The sequence below is a fragment of the Macrotis lagotis genome, chromosome X (genome assembly GCF_037893015.1).
Source record: "Macrotis lagotis isolate mMagLag1 chromosome X, bilby.v1.9.chrom.fasta, whole genome shotgun sequence".
In the NCBI taxonomy this organism is placed as follows: Eukaryota; Metazoa; Chordata; class Mammalia; order Peramelemorphia; family Peramelidae; genus Macrotis; species Macrotis lagotis.
Window position 1 is genome coordinate 116,625,892 of NC_133666.1, and position 17,958 is coordinate 116,643,849.

At 33.4% G+C, this 17,958-nt stretch overlaps 1 pseudogene; it reads left to right on the forward strand.

The window, feature by feature from the left end:
* Nucleotides 1-4,055: 4,055 nt before the first annotated feature.
* Nucleotides 4,056-17,958, forward strand: part of LOC141498810 (lymphocyte-specific protein 1 pseudogene) — a 66,381-nt pseudogene continuing 52,478 nt past the window's right edge.

Here is a 17,958-nt window from a genome sequence, read left to right on the forward strand (position 1 = left end):
AGCAATATGAATTTTCCCCCTCTAGGATTTTGGCAACACCCAGTGACAATTAATGGAGATTAAAGATAATCAGAACTGAAAAGTCAGATTTATTTTGACTTACATTTCTATTATTCATGGTAATGTGGTGCATTCATTCCTATGACCATTAGTTTGCATACACATGTACAGCTATTAGTTGACTTTTTTGTCTTGGATAACTAAACCTTATCTGAGCTATTTGATCACAAAATCCCCTTCCCATATCCTCCCCCTATTTAATTGCTTTCCTTTGTTATTTTATATGCACTATTTTTATTGATGCAAAAGCTTTTCAATTTCATGAAATCAAAATGTTTGTTTTACCTTTTGCAATTGTCTCTATGCTTTCTTTGAAGGAATATACCTTTTCTACTTGTAACTACGGAATTAAATGATTTGTTTTACTTTTAAACTGAGTGCCATGAGATCTTTCTCTCTGTCTCTGTTTGTCTCTGTCTGTCTGTCTGTCTCTCCCTCTCTCTCCCTCTCCTATGTCTCTCTCTCTCTTACTCTGAAGCAAAAATCTTAAATAAAATTTAGCGAAGAGATTACAATAAATTATTAATAGGAAATAGGAAATACACCATAATCAAGTTGGATTTAAACCAAGTATGTAGGGATGTTTCAATATTAGGAAGATAATCAACATAATTGAGCAAATCAGTAACAAAATCAACAGAAATAAAAAGTTTATATCAATGGATGCTAAAATAGCCTTTGACAAAATATAACATCCATTTTTTATCATATAAATATTTTATTTGTTTTCCAAAAACATACAATAGCAGTTTCTACCAATCACTTTTTGGCAGGGTTTTGAGTTTAACAATTTTTCTCCTTCCCTCCCTCCCCCCAGTAGAAGGCAATTTGATATAGATTTTACATTTTCATCTGTGATAAAGGAATTGATTCTTATTAAATTAAATTCTTATTAAAAACTCTAGAAAATGTAAGCAATAAATAGAGCTTTCCTTAAAATAAGTAGTAACTATGTAACTATTGAAAACAAACAACAAACATATATATATATATATATATATATATATATAATATATATTTAATATAGAATTAGAGAAATTAGTATGGCAGAAACTTGGATTAGAACAGTGCCTCACACCCTATACCAAGATAAGATAAAACTGGATACAGGATTTAGACATAAAAAAACAATATTATAAGCAAACTAGGAGATCAAGGAATAGTTTATCTGTCAGATCTATGGAAAGGGAAGGAGTTTATGAACAAGGAAGAGATAGAGAGCATCATTAAAAGCAAGCTAGGCGATTTTTGCTTACATTAAATTAAAAGGCTTTTGCATGGACAACACCACTGTAACCAAGCCCATAAGAATGTAGTAAATTGGGAAACAATTTTTCCAACTATTTTTCTAACAAAGGACTCATCTCTAAAATATACAGAGAACTGAGTCAAAATTTAAAATAAAAGAAGTTATTCCCCAATTTACAAATGGTCAAAGGATATGCAAAGGCAATTTACAGATGAGGAAATCAAAAAGATCCATACTCAGATAAAAATTTATTATAAATAACTACTCATTAGAGGAATGCAAATTAAAGCACCTCTGAGGTACCACCTCACACCTCTCAGAATGGCCAATATGACCACAAAAGTCAATGTTGGAAGAAATCTGGGAAATCTGGGACATTAATACATTGTTGGTGGAGCTGAACTCATCTAAACTTTCTGGAGAGCAATTTGGAACTATTCCCAAAGCACAAAAAAAAGTGCATACTCTGATCCAGCAATACCACTACTGGGTTTATACCCTGAAGAGATCATGAAAACGGGTAAAAACATCACTTGTACAAAAATATTCATAGTGGCCCTATTTCCATTCTTCAACTGGGAAATGACTTAACAAACTATGGTATATACATGTCATGGAGCACTATTGTTCTATTAGACACCAGGAGGGATGGAAATTCAGGGAAGCATGGAGGGATTTGCATGAACTGAGATGAGTGAGATGAGCAAAAACAGAAGAACATTCTACACCCCAACAACATCATGGGGGTGATAATTAACCTTATTGGACGTGCAACAATCAGGCACAATTTTGGCATATCTATGATGGAGAATACTGTTTCTAGAGTAAGAATTATGGAGTTTGAACAAAGACCAAAGACTATTACCTTTATTTTTTTTTAGGTTTTTTTGCAAGGCAAATGGGGTTAAGTGGCTTGCCCAAGGCCACACAGCTAGGTAATTGTTAAGTGTCTGAGAACGGATTTGAACCCAGGTACTCCTGACTCCAAGGCTGGTGCTTTATCTACTACGCCACCTAGCCACCCCCTATTACCTTTAATTTAAAAAAAAAAGTTATCTTATTACATAATTTTGCTTTCTCTTATATTTTATTTTTCTTCCTTAAGGATATGATTTTTCTCTCATCATATTCAGCTTAGATCAATGTATAGCATGGAAGCAATGTAAAGACTAATAGACTGCCTTCTGTGGGGGTGGGGATGGAAGCAAGATTAGGGGAAAATTGTAAAATTCAAAATTAATAAAACCTTTCTAAAATATAGAATTAGAACAGTCATCTTCAGTAATAAGAGAAGAAAAAGAAATTGAAAGGATTAGAATAGACAATAAGGAAGCAAAACTTTCAATCTGCAGATAATGTAATTTTATACCATGAAAAAATTAACTTCAACAAAATAACAGGATATAAAATGAATCCATAGAAATCATCAGCATTTCTTTTGTATCAACAAAAAAAGTACAAAGGCAAGGGATAGAAAGGTAAATTCCACTAAAGTAACTGTAGAGAACATAAAATACTTGGAAATCTACCTTCCAAGACAAACTCAGAAATGTATGAACACAATTACAAAACAATTTTCAGAAAAAATAAAATCAGATCCAAACAATTGAAAAAATGTCCGCTGCTTATAGTTTAGACTAAGCCAATATAATAAAAGCAACAATTCCTCCTAAATTAAATTACCTATTCAGTACCATACCAATCAAACTACTTAAAAACCTATTTTGCAGAGATAGAAAAAAATAATAACAAAATTCACCTGGAGCAACAAAAGATAAAAAATATTAGGGAAATTGATGAAAAAAAATGCTAAGAAAAGTGACCTAACTTTACTGAACATGTAAAAGTTTACTATAATGTGACAGTCATCGAAATTACTTGATACTGGTTAGGAAATAAAGTAATGGACCAGTGGTTTAGAAAAAGTATAAAAAGAGACAAGAGAACTCTATTTTTATATAGAATACAAAGATATTAGCATCTGGGATAAGAAATCACTGACAAAAACTGCTGGGAAAAATGGAAAATAATATGGCAATAACTAGGCATAGCCTCATATCTCACAACTTATTCCAAAATAAAGTCAAAATAGGTACAGGATTTAGAAAAAAAGGCTAGCTCAATTAACAGATAAAGAAATTTTGTCTGCCACATCTATGGATAGGGGAGAAGTTTATGAACAAACAAGAAATAGAATACATTATAAATTGCAAAATAGATGATTTTGACTATATTAATTTAAAAAATATTTTAACACTAATAAAACTAAGGCAGCCAATATTAGAAGGAAAACAGAGAGCTGGAAAACAATTTTAATAGCTACATGCTCTGATAAAGATTTCCTTTTTAGAACATGTAGAGAACTGAATCAAATGTATAAAGTTACAAGTCATTCCTCAATTGAAAAATGGTCAAAGTGGGGCAGAGCCAAAATGACAGTATGAAGGCAGGAATTCCCAGAAGCTCTCCTCCAGAACACTTCAAATGCCTTAAAATTATTACTCTAACCAATTTCTAGAATGGTTGAACCTCCAGAAAGGCCTAGTAAACCAACTTTCTGGTCCAAGACAACTTGCAAGAGCTGGAGGAGGACTGCAGCCAGAGAAAACGTGCCTCAGTTATCCAGGAACATCCCACAGGGTTCCTGGGTCATTGGGGATACCTAGGTTCATGGCATTGGGAGTAGTTCCCAGACTTCTCAACCCAAGGATCATCAAAGTCAACTTGGAAGTTGAGTGAGAAAACCATGCTGCAGCAGAGTGAGTACAAGCTCAGGTCAACCAGTTCACAGGAAACCCAGAACTGGAAGCAGGCATTTGGAGTCACTCAGCAAGGAGCCACTTTGAAACTGCTTCCAGAACCTCAGCCCACAAATGGTAATGGGGTCAGGTGAGACTGTTGAGGTCTTTCCACTATCCCTAAGAGAGAACTCTGTTGCTTTGTGCATATTAAGATCCAGATTACAGTCTGGGGCTCTCTACTGCCATAGCAGAGCAGGGATCCTCTTCACAGCTCCAGAGCAGAGGGAAGTACTTGTGATCATCCACAGACCAGGGCACAGTCCAGGAGAGCACCTAGAGCCTCTTATAAGACATTGAAGGAATTAAGGTCCCTGGGGAGGGGCCCTAAAAGACTCAAAAACTTGGGAAATGATAGACTAGATAAATGAATCTAACCATAGATAATTACTTTGGTCCTAATGTAGGATCATAAATATATTCAAAAGATAACAAAATTAATGTTTCTGTATCCAAAGCCTCCAAAAAAATTAGGATTTGGTCTCAGGTTATGGAATAACTCTAAAAAGATTTTGAAAATTGGGGAAAAGAGAGTATTGTGGGAAAATCATGAAAACCAAGTTAGCAGCTTAGTGAAAGAGATATAAAAAGACTGATGAAAATAACATCTTTAAAACCAGTTTAGGTCAAATGGAAAAAGCAAGGTTAATGAGGAGGAGAAGAATACTTTAAAAAGAAGAATTAATCAAATGGAAAAGGAGATAAGGAAACTCTCTGAAGAAAATAACTCATTCAAATGTAAATGGAACTAAGGGAAGCTGATGACTTTGTGAGAAATCAGGAAACAAAATAATGAAAAATTAAAAGAAAATGTGGAATATTTCATTGGAAAAAGAACTGACCTGGAAAACAGATCCAAGAAAGATAATGACCAGGAAAAGAGCCTAGACTTCATTTTTCAAGAATTTTTTCAGGAAAATTTCCCTAATATCCTAGAAGCAGAGGGTAAAATAGAAATTCAGAAAAATCTACTGATCACCTACTAAAAGAGATCCCTCCAAAAAAAATCTCCCAGTAATAATATAGCCATTTTCCAGAACTCCCAAAAAATCTTGCAAGCAGCCAGAAAGAAATAAGTCAAATATTGTGGAGCCATAGTAAAGATTACATAGTATTTAGTTGTATCTACTTTAAGAGTTTGTGGGGCTTGGAAATATGATATTCTGGAAGGCAAAGGAATTTAGATTGCAACTGAGAATCAAGTACCAGCAAAACTGAACATCCTCTTTCCAGGGAAAACATGGATATTCAATGAAATAGGTGACTTGCAAACATTCCTGTTGAACTGAACAGAGATGATCAGAAAGTTTGATCTCCAAGTACAGGACTCAGGTGAAGCATAGAGAGGGTGCATAGAAAGGGATTTAATGTTGTTGAACTTCTTGTATTCCTGCATGGGATTATGATACTGATAACTCATATGAACCTTCTCACTTATTAGAGCTGTTAGAAGAAGTATATATAGACAAGGCACAGGAGGGAGCTGAATATGAAGGTATAACATATTATAAAGATGTGGTCAATAGGTTAAAAAGAAATGTACTGGAAGAAGGGGAAAAGAGAGGTTGGGATGGGCTAAGTTATTTTACTTAAAAGAGCTAAGAAAAAGCTTTTGCAATGGAGTGGAAGGGGTGAAAGTGAGAAGAAATGAGTGAGCCTTTATTCTCATCAGAAATGACTCCAAGAGGAAGTCATCAATGGGGTAAAGAAATTTGTCTTATCCTAGAGGAAAAAAAGAGAGGAAAGGGATGGGAGAAAGGGGACAGGAGGAGGGGGTGTTGGTGATTGGAGAGAGATCATGGGTAGTCAGATACAACACTTTTTATTTTGTGCAAGTCAATAGGGTTGAGTGACTTGCCCAGGGTCACATGGCTGGGTGATTGTTGGGAGTCTGAGGCCAGATTGGATTCTCCTGTCCTCGTGGCTCCAGGGCTTGTGCTCTGTTCACTGAATCACATATCTGCTCCACAACACACTTTTGAGTAGGGTCAAAGTCAAAGGAGAGAGAGAATAGAATAAATGGAAGTGTAGAGGAATAGAATGGAGGAAAATACAGTTAGGAATAGCAACTATGGGAAGAAAAATGAATCATCTTTTTTGGTGGATTTTTTTGAGACAGAATTTAAGTTATTTTTTTTGAAAGGTTTATTTATTTTGAGTTTTACAATTTTTCTAATTCTTCTGAGAAATCTATAAGGAGACTGAAAGTTCAGCTCTTTTCAGAAGAGAATGCTAATTATTATGGCTGTGAAAAGACTGAAATACAGAAAAAAGGACTAAAATAGCTTGTTTGCTGAGAGACTGAATTTTTACCCTTGTGAATAAATTTTAAAAAGAGTATTCTTATAAGATTTTGGCTGCTAACCTGAGAAAAATGAATGGTAGAGAAGAATCAGCAGCTGTAAAGAGTTGGAATATTTTATCATTTAATATACTATTACTATATTGGATAACTACTATTTTTTAGGTTATTTATTTTTAATTAAATATTTCATTTGCTTTCCAACTATATACAATAGTAGTTTCTACCTAACTTTTTTGCAACATTTTGAATTTTACAATTTTTCCGCTCCTTTCCTTCCCTCCCCCACACCCCCCACAGAAGGCAGTCTGATAATCTTTAGAGTTTCCATTCTATATACTGATCAAACTTGAATGCATTGAGAGAAAAATCATATCATTGAGTAAAAAATAAAATATTAGAGATAGCAAAATTCAGCAGTACATAAGAAAACTTTTCATTTAAAATTAATCTAATAGTCTTTAGTCTTTGTTAAACTCCACAGCTGTTTCTCTGGATGAGATGGCAACCTCCATCAGATACCCTAAAATTGTCATCCCTATGTATTGTCAAGTTGTACAATGTTCTTCTGCTTTTGCTCATGTTGCTCAGCATCAGTTCATGCAAGTCTTTTCAGATTTATTTGAAATCCCATCCCTCCTAGTTTCCAAAAGAACAGTAGAGTTCCATAAAGTACATAAACCACAATTTGTTCAGCCATTCCCCCAACTGATGGACACTCATTCAATTTCCAGTTCTTTGCTACCACAAACAGAACTGCAATGAATATTTTTGTAGAAATAATGTTTTTATACTTTTTCGTGATCTCGTCAGGGTAGAGACCCAGTAGAGGTATTGCAGGAACAAAAGTTATTCACATTTTTATTGTCCTTTGGGCATAATCCCAAATTGCTCTCCAGATAGGTTGGATGAGTTCAAAGCTCCCCCAGAAATGCATTAGTGTCCCACATTTACACCATCCTTTCCAATATTGATCATTGTCCTTTCTGGTCATAATGGCCAGTCTGAGAGGTGTGAGGCGGTAGCTCAGAGATGCTTTAATTTGCATTTATCTAAGTAGTAATGATTAGAGAAAATGTTCATATGTCTATAGATCACTTTGATTTCATCATCTGTAAATTGCATTTGCAAATCCTTTGACCATTTGTCAACTGGGGAATGACTCTTGTTGTTTATGTTTTTTATATAAATTTGACTCAGTTCTCTATATATTTTAGAAATGAGTCCCTTGTCAGAAATACTAGCTGTAAAAATTGTTTCCCAGTTTATTACATTTCTTTTGATCTTGGTGACATGATTTTGTTTGTACAAAATCTTTTTTTTAATTTAATGTAATCAAAATTATCTAGTTTGTTTTTAATGATGTTCTCTACCTCTTCCTTGGTCATAAACTTTTTCCCTTTCCATAGATCTGACAAGTAAACTATTACTTGATCTCCTAATTTGCTTAAAATATTGCCTTTTATGTCTAAATCCTGCACCTAGTTTAATCTTATTTTGGATTAGACCAACATCTCATAACTGTATACCAAGATTCTGCCATACTGATCTCAAATTTTCCCAACAGTTTTTTTTTTTTTTTTTTATCAAAGAGAGACTTCTTATTGCAGAAGCTGGACTCTTTGGGTTTATCAAACAACAGATTACTATAAACATTTCATGGTATCTCTTTTGTACTTAGTCTATTCCACATATCCACCACTTTATTTCTTTTTTTTAATTATAAAGATTTTATTTATTTTGAGTTTTACAATTTCTCCCCCAATCTTATTTCCCTCCCACCCCACAGAAGGCAATTTGCCAGTCTTTACATTGTTTCCATGGGATATATTGACCCAAACTGAATGTGATGAGAAGAGAAATCATATCCTTAAGGAAGAAACATAAAGTAAAAGAGATAGCAAGATCAGACAATAAGATATCAGTTATCTTTTTCTAAATTAAAGGTAATAGTCCTTGGTCCTTGTTCAAACTGCAAAGTTTTTTCTGGATACAGATGATATTTTCCATTGCAGATAGCCCCAAATTATCCCTGATTGTTGCACTGATGGAATGAGCAAGTTCATCAAGGTTGATCATCACCCCCATGTTGCTTTAAGGGCGTACAATGTTTTTATGGATCTGCTCATCTCACTCAGCATCAGTTCATGCAAATCCCTCCAGCCTTCCCTTTATTCCTGTCCCTCCTGGTTTCTAATAGAAAAATAGTATTCCATGAAATACATATAACACAGTTTGCTAAGCCATTCCCCAATTGAAGGACATTTACTTGATTTCCAATTCTTTGCCACCACAAACAGGGCTGCTATGAATAATTTTGTACAAGTGATATTTTTACCCTTTGTTCTAATCTCTTCAGGGTATAGACCCAGTAGTGGTATTGTTAGATCAAAGGGTATGCACATTTTTGTTGCCCTTTGGGCTTAGTTTCAAATTGCTCACCAGAAAAGTTGGATGAGTTCACAGCATCACCAACAATGCATTAGTGTCCCAGATTTCCCACAACTCTTCCAACAATGATCATTATCCTTCCTGGTCATATTGACCAATCTGAGAGGTGTGAGGTGGTACCTCAGAGAAGGCTTAATTTACATTTCTCTAAAAAGTAATGATTTAGAGCAATTCTTCGTATGACTATGGATTGCTTTGATCTCCCTAGCTGTAAATTGCCTTTGCATATCCTTTGACCATTTTTCAATTAAGGAATGGCTTGCTTTTTAAATTGATTCAGTTCTCTGTATATTTTAGAAATGAGTCCTTTTTCAAAAATATTAGTTGCAAAAATTGTTTCCCAATTTACTACATTTCTTTTGATCTTGGTTACAGTGGTTTTGTCTGTGCAAAAGCTTTTTAATTTAATGTAATCAAAATTATCTAGATTGTTTTTGTGATGCTCTCCATCTCTTGCTTAGTCATAAACTATTTCTCTTTCCATAGATCTGACAGGTAAACTAATCCTTGATCTTCTAGTTAGCTTATAATATTGTTTTTTGTGCCTAAATCCTATATCCATTTTGATCTTAACTTGATATAGGGTGTGAGGTGTTGGTCTAATCCAAGTTTCTGCCATACTAACTTCCAATTTTCCCAGTAGGTTTTATTAAAGAAAGAGTTTTTATCCCAATAGCTGGACTCTTTAGGTTTTTCAAACAGCATATTACTATAATTGTTTCCTGTTATTGCACCTAATCTATTCCACTGGTCCATCACTCTGTTTCTTAGCCAATACCAGAGAGTTTTGATGGCTGATGCTTTATTATATAATTTTAGATCAGGTTGGGCTAAGACACCTTCTTTTGCACTTTTTTTCATTGAATCCTTGGAAATTCAACTTTTTATTTTTCCATATAAAATTACTTACAACTTTTTTTAACTCAATAAAGTAATTTTTTTTGGAATTTTTATTGGTGTGGCACTAAGCAGGTATTTTAGTTTTGGTAAAACTGTCATTTTTATTTTATTAGCTCAACCTATCCATGAGCAGTTGATGTTTGCCCAGTTATTTAAATCTGATTTTATTTGTGTGAGAAGTATTTTGTAATTGTTTTTCAAAAAGTTTCTGAGTCTGCCTTGGCTCCCAGGTATTTTATATTGTCTGAGGTTACTTTGAATGGGATTTCTCTTTCTAGCTCTTCCTGCTGTATCTTGCTAGTCATATATAGAGAAGTTCAGGATTTATGAGGGTTTATTTTATATCCTTCAACTTTGCTAAAATTGCTAATTGTTTCCAATAGTTTTTTGGATGATTTCTTGGGATTCTCGCCACCCTATTTCTTAACCAGTTCCAGACAGTTTTGATGACTGATGCTTTATAATATAATTTTATATCTGGTGAGGCTAAGCCACCCTCTTCTACACCTCTTTTCCATTAAATCCCTGGATATTCTTGACTTTTTGTTTCTTTACCTGAATTTAGTTTCAATTTTTTGTAGCTTATTAATGTAATTTTTTGGAAGTTTGATTGCTAAGGCACTAGATACATAGTTTAATGTAGATAGAATTGCCATTTTTATTATATTAGCTCAGTCTATCATGAGCACTTGCTATTTGCCCAGTTATTTAAATCTGATTTAATTCATGTGAAAAGTGTTTTATAGTCATTTTCATAGAGTTTCTGAATCTACTTTGGCAGGTAAACTCCCACGTATTTTATATTGTCTGAAGTTACTTTAAATGGTATTTCCCTTTCTAGCTCTTGCTGCTGTATTTTGTTAGTAATATATAGAAATGCTGAGGACTTATATGATTTTTTTTTATATCCTGCAACTCTACTAAGGTTGATAATTGTTTCAAAAACTTTTTAGATGATTTTTTAGGATTTTCCAGGTATACCATCATGTCATCTGCAAAGTGAATATTGTTTCTTCTTTCCCAATTCTAATTCCTTCAATTTTTTTATTTTCTTATTGGTAAAGCTAACATTTCTAAACAATATTGAATAGTTATAACTAACAATATTAATATTTATTTAAGCCAAAGAAATTGGGAAGAGGGGATACATACATCTTTACATATATATCTCAATATATACACAGAGGGGCAAAACATAAACACACAAAAAGAGTCTTCTTTAGTTTGATAAACAATATGTAATAATCTTTGATGGAAGCTCAGACTTCATGACTTAATGAGCAATTTTAATTGCAATTTTAGTCATTTATGATAATTATTTCTGTATTATCCCTTGTTTCCTTAGAACTTGGGGCAAAACTAATGTAAGGTATAAGTCAATTAGCATATAGTTTAATAAAAATGGGAGAGAATCTGAATGATTTGAGAACAACTCAAAATAATGAGAAAGAGAAGACTCAAAAAAGAAAGGGGAAAAATGTTGTGGTAAAAAAGGAAATATGAGAGGTCATTGCCTTGAAGAAGAAGAGTATGAAGAGATGAGTAAAAGAAAGATGAGAATAGAAAGAGGAATCAAAAGAAGAGCTAGACAAGATAGGAAAAAAAAAGTTGGGTGATCCCAGGAAGAAGAAAGTTGTTAATGAAATGTCAATATTGTAAGAAAGTAGTCAGAAAAGGCAATTAGGTAGCAAAGTGTATGGAATGCTGCACCTGGAGTGAGGAAGAACTGACTTTCAAACTGGCCTTACTAGCTGAGTGACTGGGCAAGTCTTAGTTTTCTCAACTCTAAAATGAAAATAATAACATCACCTACCAATGAAGGGGTTTTTTTTTGCCTGCTACATAGTAAGTGTTTAATATGTTTATTGATTTATTTTTGAAATAACAAAATAGTTCTAAAATAATGTTTCATTCCTGACATAGGGATGAAAACAACTCTTCTCGCTTATCTAAGGAGTTAGAGAACTGTACAATGAATTTGCTGCAACTTGCTTTCTCTACTACAGATGACAAAAGTACAATAATCTCACTTCTAGAATGTATAGAGAGAATATAAATTTGTGGTGATTTGCATGCAGTATGAGATGTTTGTTTTTCTATTGTTAAGGAATTGCTTACTCTGGTTCCTAGAGAATCCAGTAGAAAATCATTTATCAGTAGGTCCACACGAATGGTGATCAAATGAATTGAGCATCCCAATTGAAAGGAAAATAAATTTATTAGGTCATTAAAAGCTGCTTAAGCTTCCTCAGATACAGATTTTGTTTATAGAACTTTTCAAACCTACTTAGAGTATATAATCATTTATCAACAGTCTGCAGTATCATAGGATAATTAAACATATCCTTTCATAAGAATATAGATAGGTAGAAGATGCAGAATCATTCAATCAAGAAAAAGGAATGAAACAGACAATTAAATTTTGGAATAAGAAATCAGGACTTATCAAAGGCAAAACAGAAGAGATGATCAAATGCTTTTATTAGAAAAATATTTTATTTATTATGCTAAATATTACGCAATTATATATTTTTTAAAATTTAGCAAAATTTTTAAAATTGAGTTATAAATTCTCTCCCTCCTTTCACTTTCCATTTATTGAAAAGATAAGTTATATAATATTGATTACACATGTGGAATCATGCAAAACATTTCCATTATTAGTCATGCTGCAAAATAAAAACACACAATATAGCAAGAAATAGAATATAAAAAAGAATGTTTTTATCAGTGCTCTCTCTGGAAGTGGATAGTATTTTTCATCATGATTCTTTTGAATTTGTCTTGGGTCATTGTCTTGATAAAAGTAGCTAAGTATTTCCCAATTTAAACAAATACTTTTATTTATTTTTGGAGCAGAAGCCATTGGAGTTAAGTTACTTGCCCAGGGTCACATATTCTAGTCTGAAATATGATACTGAACTCTGGTTTTCCTGACTCCAGGACAGGTTCTTTATCCACTGTATCACCTAATTACCTCAGACCAAAACCTTTTAGATATAGAATAGAAGTTGAATTTATTTATGCCAAGAAGCTAGAAATAGCTATTATGAGAAAGTTATAGATATTTAAGGATAATCAATATATATTTTTAATTATGACATTCATTTAAAAAAATTTTCAGTTCCAAATTCTCTCCCTTTCTCGTCTCTCCACCTTTAATGGAAAAGACAAAAGTATTACATACTTGAAATAAGAAAATTTATTTCCATATTAGATATGTTTCAAAATAAAAGTGAAAAAAGATGCTTCACTTAGAACTCAAAGTTAATAAGATTTCTCTCTGGAGATGGATGATGCATTTCATCCTGAATCTTTTGGAATTGTTATGAATAATTGTATTGATCAGAGTAGCCATGTCTTTTATAGTTGGTTATTCTTAAAATATTGCTGTTTCTATGTACACTGGTTTCCAGGTTCTGTCCACTTCACTTTACATCAATTCATAAAAATATTCCCATATTTTTAAATCATTCCCTTCATCATTTCTTATAGTACAATTAAACTAATAAATTTTCACTTTCATTAATGATAATTTGATCCTTCTTGAAGCAAAGGAACCAACAAAGGGAAAAATATTATCCCCGACACTGAATATTTTCATTGATTATAATTTGGGTAAGAACTGAAATTTTGATTATCTCTATATATTTAAGTTTAGCTTAATGCTATAAAAATGAAAAAAAATCACAGTATCAAGAGATTACATTATATTTAAGGGCACCATAAGGTATCATAGAATGAAATTAATTTCATATATATGTATATATATGTGTGTGTGTGTGTGTGTGTGTGTGTGTGTGTGTATTCTAAAATGCATGGGATTTATTTCTTTGAGAAAAAATTAACTGGATTTTTAAACAGCATATTTTTGTTGTTATTCACTTATTTTGGTCATATCCAATCCTTTGTGATCCCACTTGAAGTAGAAATGTTGGAGTGATTTACTGTTTCCTTCTTCAGGTCATTTTTTTCAGATGAGAAGCCTGAAACAAACAGGGTTAAGTGACTTGTCCAGAGTTAGAAAGTGTCTGAGACTAGATTTGAACTAAAAAAGTTGAGTCTTCTTTACTTCAAACCTGATACTCTATCCACTGTATTGCCAAAGGAATAACAAACAAATTAACCTCTGCATATCTCCTGTTTGTAAGTCACCTCCACTCCTCTCCTTCATGCTATAATCTTCACACAAATGGTCACAAGTGTATACAAACAGGTCCGTGAGATAAATAAATACTTCTTATTGTTTAAATTTCAAGGCATTACAAAAGGCCAAGGAATGTCAGGATTTCTTTAAGTCAGAAACTTTTCTACATCTTTAATTAAAATGAACTTTTTAACATATAAATTAACACTTTTTAATGTGCTGTTCCTGGTGATTAACTGCCTCATTTCAACAAGAATTCATTGTTAACACTGCAACTATTAATTTTAATGGACACGTTTTTAGGTTTCAGGAGGAAAAGATAAAACCGGTTCAGAAAGATTCCTATGTTCTTGGTAGGTGACTGCCTTGTTCAAAGCAGTTACCTTTAGAAGAGATCTCTCATGCAAAGAAATTTTTTCCTCTTTTATCTAGTACTTAATCCATGTCCTATGAGAATTTCATAGGACATAGATGGAGGAACCTTAAATACCACTTAGTACTTTGTATAGATGATGAGATATGTGCCTTCCTTCTGTTAATTATTTCCTATTTATCCTTTATGTGGTTTGCTTTGCATAAATTTGTTTGTTTTTCTTTACCTCAAAAAGTTGCAGGACAGAGATGATCTTTTGCTTCTTGTATCTCCAGCATTTAGTGAAGTGCCTGACACAACAGTAGTTTCTTATTAAATGTTTATCAATTGATTGAAATATGTTAAGAGAAGTTCAGTGAATTGCCTAAGGTCATTTAAGTGATATCAATTAGAATGAAGTCTAACCCAAATTTATCATTTTGCCTTATTTTACACATAAATTGCTTGTATCTCAATCTAGCCTTTTTAAAAATTCAAATAAAGAGAAGAGTAACTTACAGAATGAAATATGTTTTAGAAAGGACCTGCATATTAGCATGTAAATTCTTTAATGCAGTTAAAATGCCTAAAAAGAAATCAAAATGAAATCATGAGGCAAGCAATATACTTTGGAAGTTATGGTAAAATACCACAAATCCCTTTTCTTTAAAACTCTGTGAACGTGTCCAGAGGGCCAGTGTTAAGAAATCCATAACCTGACTTTCAAAGAGTTTTGCTTAAGCATATATTTATATGCATAGAATTGCTTCAGTTTCTGATTATCCAATTTAATATGAAATACACAGTTAGACCAAGAGAACCCTTTAGCTATTCGTTTTAATGTCTTTTCTTTATAGAATCATTTAGGAGAATGGCTAATAATCAGTTCAATGCACTGATTTGAACTCCATTTCAAGTAATTATGTCTTACATATGTAAGGAAGTTTGTCTTTCACAAACTTAATCAAAAAAAAAAATGGGCCAGTTAACCAGGTGTTAAACTAAGTGTAAAAATTCAGCCATGCAAAATGATCCCTTTGTGTGATATCAATGAGTCTCTTGAATGAATCAGAAAGGAAGAAATTGCCATAGGATGAAAGTAGGTAATACCACAAAGTGAACTTTAAAATTCAATTAAATGAAAGAGAGAATGAATCCAGTTCTTGATTGGATGAGTAGAAGATGCATGGAATCGAATAAAGAAAATGTTTAAGAAGTCATGTGGAGTTTAGAGACCAGCAGTACAGATAGAGGCAAGTACCAGAAAGAAAAGGACTAGGATTCTGGGAGCAAGGCTGCTTGGGTTTTGAGGTGTGTCACGAAGTATGTCAAGACAGAAGCCAAATTGCAGAAAGTTCCCTGAGCTATATCCCCCAATCCAGTTATCTTATATTTTCTTAAGCTTCTTGGAAACCTGAACCGTATCTTTGAGGCACAGAGGGAAGTCCATTGACTTTTGTTTGTTCTAAATGATTTTCTTGTTTTCATAAACAGTGGTAAAATCTAGCAAATTCTAGCATATAGAGTTGGAATGAAGCAGGACAAGGATAGATATTCCTAGAGAAGAAGGGTACATCTAGCTTTGAAATTTTTAATTTGTTTGTTTATTTATGGCTTGGAGCTCAGAGAACAAAAATAATTTGATTTTTGAACTTTCTAAGAAACTTGTCTAGACAAGTAAAAAGTAGGGCAAAGTATGTATATATATAACTATGATCACTGTACCACACTTCAAAAAATGGGATATGGATATATAAGTAAATCCTGCTGCAAGTAGGAGCTCATATGGAGATATGTTTATTCTTTGAAATGCATATTTCTCTACTTTCAGAGTTTGAATATCACTTTAATTCTTCCATCATGTTTCTCTTAAGCAGAATTTTCAATATTACTAAAACATTTTTATTCATTTATTTTTCTATTAACTGATATGCAGTTGCCTCTATTGTCTCCATAATGCTCATTTTACTTCTTTCCTACATTCAATTTATATATAAAAATAATTTAATGAAACTTATTGCAATCCTACCCGTTCATGTGTAACCTGTGTGTAAGTAAAAGGAATGCTTTTGCTATTATTGCTGTTCTTTTGCATATTTTCATTACTATTATTCTCCATTTTTCAATTCCTTATCATCAGGTTCTATTATTGTGGAATAAGCATGTGACTAGTTTATTTAGATACTATGTTCAGTTGAATATTGCCATATTACATTAAATTTTGAAAACATGGGTGTGGCATATGAAGAAGAAAAGGGAAATACATTTATAGGGTCTGGACTATGTTCCAAGGGGTATAGGGTATGTTCAAGGAAGACTATCCCTTGTGTGAGGGCTGCCAAACCCTTTTAGGACTGCTTTCCACTTTTTCTTGGCAAGGCAATGGGGGTTAAGTGGCTTGCCCAAATTCACACAGCTAGGTAATTATTAATTCAAATCTGAACTCAGATCCTCCTGACTCCAGTTCCAGTGCTCTTTACACTGAACCACCTAACTGCCCCCTGCTTTTCACTTTTGATGTCTACCTGAGTCACCTAACTTTCACCTATGACTTGAAGAAACTGTAGCATGTATGATGACCACATCTTGGTAAACTGTTTTGGCAGAGAAGTTCATCAGTGAGTTGGCAGGAGTGTCTCCCCCAAGTATGGAAAATCTTCCAATGGTGGAATGAGCAAATAAGAACACTTTATTCAATGACTATGAAGGCAGCTGAAGCAGGTACTGTGGAATACTTAGAGCTTTGTTATACATCACAGATGCCAAAACTTGACTTTGCCTTGCCACTGAATGATGATGGACCTTGAAAGAGAGAGCAAGGCCAATGATTCCATGCTACTCACCATCAGAGGATAGAATGTGCCCACACTCATAGACAACAGATTATCCAATAGACCTGAAAGATGAACAGCTCTTGTTGCAAGAGAACTCAACTGATCATATCCAGGGTTGCTATTGCAACCGTGAGTGAAACAAGGCTGGTAAATGAAGACCAGATTACTGAAGCTAGAGATGAAAAAACGTTTTTCTGGAGTGGTCACAATGTAGGGGAATGCCACAAAGCTGGTGTAGGTTTTGTAATCAAAACTAACAATCCTAACTGCTTTTGTGATATCCTGAATGTTATTTGAGGCCCAAAGATCTATGGTGTATCTCAACTACTCAGTGTGATGGAGATATGATCCTAGAGAGATAGATTGAAGTTCTAACTGAGGAAGAGGTTTTGAATGTCATTAGACTCCTTTCAAATGGCAAAATTCCTGGTGCTGATTCAATTCCAGCTGAGATCTGTAAGGTGGGCGATTCATTGCTCACCCAAAAGTCAGCTGATATATTTTCCAGATTATATTCCATGAAGAGGTTATCCCTCTAGAATTCAAGAATGCCCCCATCTTCCATCTCTATAAAGGTAAAGGGAATATACTGTTCTGTGACAATCACAGGGGTATATCTCAGTCATTGCTGGTAATATTCTTGCCAGGGTCCTTCTCAATAGGCTGATCCTTTTCCTGGAAGATGGCCACCTCCTTGAGAGAGCCAATACAGCTTCAGAAAGGGTTCAAGAATAGCCAGTATGGTATTTGTTGCTTGACAACTCCAGGAAAATGCCAGGAGCAGAAAAGAGGTATATATATATTTATGTATATATATATATATATATATATATTTATGTATATACATATCCCATTTGCCTTGCAA